Source organism: Alosa sapidissima, chromosome 10, assembly GCF_018492685.1.
Source record: "Alosa sapidissima isolate fAloSap1 chromosome 10, fAloSap1.pri, whole genome shotgun sequence".
NCBI classification, from domain to species: Eukaryota; Metazoa; Chordata; class Actinopteri; order Clupeiformes; family Clupeidae; genus Alosa; species Alosa sapidissima.
In genome coordinates this window covers 12696237-12702236 of record NC_055966.1, presented here as the reverse complement: position 1 = coordinate 12702236, position 6000 = coordinate 12696237, and the positions used below count along the sequence as shown (strand labels likewise).

General features: G+C 43.4%; 1 protein-coding gene across 2 annotated transcripts in view; it reads right to left on the bottom strand.

The window, feature by feature from the left end:
• Nucleotides 1–6000, bottom strand: part of si:ch73-22o12.1 (nectin-2) — a 69670-nt gene that overhangs the window by 24143 nt on the left and 39527 nt on the right. The window lies entirely within an intron of this gene.

Below are 6000 nucleotides of genomic sequence, written 5' to 3'. Positions count from 1 at the left end.
TCAACCACAATAGTGTTTAAGACAAGACTACGGGAATAACCACTACATACATGCACACATAAACCAACACATACATATAGACAGATGCACAAACACACACACACACATCAAAGTCACTCTTAATGTTCCAGAAACACTGAACTCTACCCAGAAGAGCAGCTACTTCCTGTATGTGTGTTTGACTGACTGGAACTGTGTGTGTGTGTGTGTGTGTGTGTGTGTGTGTGTGTGTGTGTGTGTGTGTGTGTGTGTGTGTGTGTGTGTGTGTGAGTGTGAGAGAGAGAGAGAGAGAGAGAGAGAATAGAGCAGCAATGCACTCCACTGGGCTGTCAGAAGGAGTTAGATAGCCCACTCCTTCATCCAACCATCACAAACACACACACACACACACACACGCATGCACACACGCACACATCAAATAATATCACTACACACACACACACACAACTATCTGCACTCCTCTCACACACACACACTGACACACACACACACACAACCTCTCATATCACCATGGAGATGGAGAAATAGAGACACAGAGGAAGAGAGGGGACTCGCACAACGACAACGAAAACAACATCAACAACAACAACACCAACCACCACCAGGGAGGGCTGGACAGAGACATAGAAAACACAACAACACACGCGCACGCACGCACGCACAGACACACACACACACACACACACACACACACACACACACAGGATGGAGGTGGAGGCTGGAGTGAGACAGAGAAAACAGGAGAAAATGATGAAGAGAATGAACACAGAGAAAAGAGAGATGAACAGAGAGAGAGATGAACAGAGAGAGAGATGAACAGAGGTAGATGAACAGAGAGAGATGAACAGAGAGAAGGGGGGGAGAGAGAGATGAACAGAGAGAGAGAGATGAACAGAGAGAAGGGGGAGAGAGAGAATATGATCGTAGGGACAGAATGTCATAACACACCTTGCCTGCTGACACACACACACACACAAAACAAAAAGAAAAACTGCAGAGGGGGGGGAAAGTGGTGTGTGTGTATGTGTGTGTGTGTTTGTGCATGCGTCAGATGGCTGCAATGTGTGCGGACAAGGTAAGAAAGTGGAAGAAGACAAACAATTGATTCCATTTACACTCTCTCTCTCTCTCTCACACACACACACACACACACACACACACACACACACACACACACACACACAAGGGTATGCAGAGATAAATGCAGAGAAGATAGGAAAATTGGAGAAACAAGTTTTGGCATTTGTCCTTATTGGGGTTCCCTCTTTCTTGTGCGAGTGTGTGTGTGCGTGTGTGTGTGTGTGTGTGTGTGTGTGTGTGTGTGTGAGACTGTGTGTGTGTGTGTGTGTGTGTGTGTGTGTGTGTGATCTGGGTTCTTTCATCTGCAGCTGGTTTGTTGTTGCAGGTGGCGAAGAGAGAGAGAGCGCTGATGCTCCCTGGGCTCCTAAACCAACACAGCTGCACACACACACACACACACACACTATTCACCCCCAAATATGTGCAACATTCACATCACACACACACACACACACACACACACACACGTCATTTCATTTTTATTTCACAGACACACACATTCAATCTTTATCCCCTTGACTTTACATTCCACACACACACAGAATAAAAATGTTCACGTGATGGAGAGAGAGACTCAATGAACAAACACAAACATTATTCTGAAAATAAATCTCACACACATAAATGTTTCACATCTGTATAAGTATGAGTGTGTAACAGTCCTGTATAAATGTGTGTGTGTGTGTGTGTGTGTGTGTGTGTGTGTGTGTGTGTGTGAGAGAGAGAGAGAGAGAGTGAGTATGAGTGTGTGTGTATATGTGTGTGTGTGTGTGTGAGATAGAGAGATGTGTGTGAGGGTGTGTGTGTGTGTGAGAGAGAGAGAGAAAGATGTGTGTGAGGGTGTGTGTGTGTCCCAGGCAGGTGGCGGTGACAGCAGTGGTGGAGGGAATATGCACTTATTATCTGCTAGACGAGTACAAGCATGCACACACACACACACACACACACACACACACCTTCTTCGCTCTGCTGGACGCTTATTTCTACAAATGTCACACAGAAAAGGTCACCTCACACATTTCCATACATACTCCCAGTCTCACAGAGCACACAAACACACACACACACTCCCAGTCTCACACATACATGTACACATATGCACACACATACATGTACACAAACACTCACACACACACACACGGATCGATACTCTGCATCAGTGCAGTAGTCCCGCAGGCCGGCCGGACCCCATTCATCAGATGCCCCTGGAGAGGTGCATTATGGGACACCAGAGCAGGCGCCACTCATCTATCAATCTGTTATCCATATGTCACGCCTGGACCCACAGTGTGTGTGTGTGTGTCTGCGCATGTCAAGAGTGTGTGTGTGTGTGTGTGTCCACGGGGAGAGGGTTTAGACTAGGCTGTCATTAGGCTCCGCCCACCATTCATCACACAACGCGCTGCTGACCAATCAGAGTGTGGCGGTGAAGCCTGGTCACACCCCCAGCTTCCTGCTGAGGAGACGAGTCGAGAGCATCACAGATGACACCAGGATGACTGCTCCAGGGTCAACACACACACACACACACAGACACACTGCTCGAAAACACACAAACACACATCAACACACGCACACACGATCTTACACCACAGATGACACTAGTGTGATTGCTCCAGGGTCAACACACACACACACCCCCATCCTCACCATCCCTCACTCTTCCTCTCCCTCTGGTGTATAAATAAGCCCTAGAGTGCAGGCCAGACAATCAGCACTGATTAGTGTCTGTGAGCCCCGTTTCACACACACACACACACACACACACAGCCCTGTTTAACCCTGCTGAGCTGACATCTGTATGCATGGGGCCACTCACAAACACAAAGACACAGCCACATACTCAATCATACACACACACACACACACACACACAATATATGAGCCCACACACATACCAACACACACCTCCACTAAAGGTAATGCACAATCAAGAAGCACAATTAAACACACACACAGATGCCACCGTGTGTGTGTGAGACAAGGACCATGCAACATTATGAGGCTCAGCCAATGAGCAACGAAGCCTCCCTGTCATGCTGTGAGGTGCTGTATCTGGTCATGAACTCATTCTCACTCAGCAGTGACACATTATAACTATTTATATATAAAATATATATACACATACATGGTTATGGTTTGTTCAAAGTGACACACACACTTAAACATACACACATTTAAAATGACACTGTATAAAACATTGAACACATTGAAACTGACTGACTATATAAACAAAACAAACACCAATTTTGAATTAAGGGGCATTTATATTACAAACAATAACTATTTAGATAACTGTAATTATAACACAAACGATAACTATTTAGATAACTGTAACTATATAACAAACAATAACGATTTAGATAACTAACTATATCACAAACGATAACGATTTGGATAACTGTAACTATAACGATATGAGCCTTCACACTGACCAATGATAAGGAAAGTCTTGCCTCATGTTGAATGAATGTGATGTCTAAAATTTGATGGATCTGATTGGCTGTCAGTTTTTTATCGTTCTCAAAATGAAAATCGTTCTGAAACTGATGCCCAACGATATCGTTCTTCAAGTCGTTATCATTATAGTTTATTGTCATAGTCATTAGTTAGAGTATTACTTTTTATCTTTATCATATCGTTTTAGTTACCGTTCGGGTTTAGGTACCGATTTTATAGAAATAAATGAAACTGTGATTCTAACACCGTGGCTTTACTTTATATGCGGCTAATGGCTTAATTTAGCAGTCTGGCTGCGCTGTTTAAACTGCTGAAACAGGCCTGCTGCTGCTATTGTGGTGGGGAGGGCTTGTTTGTTTGTTTGTTTATTTATGACTTCATGGCCTAGTAAATAATACATGTGATTCCTTTGCGAAGCTGTCTGCATTTTACAGTCATATTAGCCTGATCGTAACCACACACACACATACACACAAACACACATACAGACACAGATATATTAGTCATATTAGCATGATACGCCACACACACACACACACACACACACAGATATTACAGTCATATTAGTATGATACGCCACACACACATATTACAGTCATATTAGCATGATACGCCACACACAGACACATACACACAAACACCCATAGGGTCATTCCACGTCAATTCAACCAGGGCCCACGTACTTAGGTCTTAAAATATTCTGAAAAAATTACCAGGTGTACCTATGTTACCCAGGTGACACACTGTAAAATTACTTTTATGTAAGATCAATACTTTCCAAGATACAGCCAGTTTTACAGAGGGAGGGGGGTGTCGATTTTGTTCGGCCTCTTTTTTTTGTCAAAGTTCACAAGCCCAAAGCACAAGAACTAAACCATGTAGGAGGCTCAAATTTTGCATGCTGGTACATCAATAGGAATAGTATGTAGCAAAATTGTCATGTTTGGTTTGGATGATCCTGCATGGTCATAGCTGCCCCTCAAAGTTGATAAAAATGTTTTTGGCTGGGCTCTTTTTAGGCCTTCAGAAGACATATTTATACTCAACATAGGCTTTCCTTACTGAGATAAGTAGAAACACTCTCACAAAAAGCAATGAACAGAAAAGAAATCCCTTCAGGGTCTGAACAGCAGACCTAACAAGTCTGAAAAATCATTTTGGTTCTCATTTTCAGAACACCTAAACACCTTGTGGGAATATACAAAGAATTTTTTTAATATTTTTTTAAATATTCTTTATTCTCCATGATCCCTTCTTCTTAAAAACACCAATTTGACTTGTCTTACGCAAATCTTTCTTTTTTATTTTCCACCCTGAACATGGGAAAAATGCACCATTGAGATCAATATGTTTTGTATAGTTACCACAGGTTACTCTATACAACCACAGGTGCCACTGTGGTAACGCTACACAAAACACAAGAAAGAAAAGATTTGCATAAGACAAGTCAAATTGGTATCTTTAAAAAGAAGGGATCATGGAGAGTGAAGGAAACAATATAAAAAAAATCTTTGTAAATTATTTTTCAGACTTGTAAGGTCTGCTGTTCAGACCCTGAGGGAAATTATGTTCTGTTCATTGCTTTTTGTGAGAGTGTTTCTACTTATCTCAATAAGGGAAATAAATTAAGAGCCTATGTTGAGTACAAATATGTCTTCTGAAGACCTAAACAGAGCCCAGCCAAAAACTCCAATACAATTTTTATCAACTTTGAGGGACAGCTATGACCATGCAGAATCATCCAGACCAAATGTGACTATTCTGCTACCTACTATTCCTATTTATGTACCAGCATGCACAATTTGAGCCTCCTACATGGTTTAGTTCTTGTGCTATGGGCTTGTGAACTTCGACAAAAAAAAAGAGGCTGAACAAAATCGGCACCCCCCTCCCCCTGTAAAACTGGCTCTATCTTGGAAAGTATTGATCTTACATAAAAGTAATTTTACAGTGTGTCTCCTGGATAATTCCCTGGTAATTTTTTCAGAATGTTTTGAGACCTAAGTGCGTGGGCCCTGGTTGAATTGACGTGGAATGACCCCATACACACAGATATTACAGTGATAAATGAACCAGAGGGGGAGGGATGGAAAACACACACACACACACACACACACACACAGAGAAAGAAATGGAACCAGATCATATTTATATCAGCACGCAGACCTCCACTATCCCATGAGCCTCTGTGCTTCCCCAACTCCAGCGATGCCAGGCTGGCTGAGGGGCTGGGAGCTGGCCCTGGTGCCCGCTGTTGTGCCCGGGGTGGGCAAGGATGGGGGCCACAGGGGGCAGAGAGGCATGAGGCGATCCTGCCGAGTGCCAACTCAGAGCAATTAGAGGAAACAGATGGCCACCTGGCAGCCTGGACTGGGAGTGTGTGTGTGTGTGTGTGTGTGTGTGTGTGTGTGTGTCACATGGCCAGAAAGCATGGGACGAAAAACCCTGAAATGATGCAGC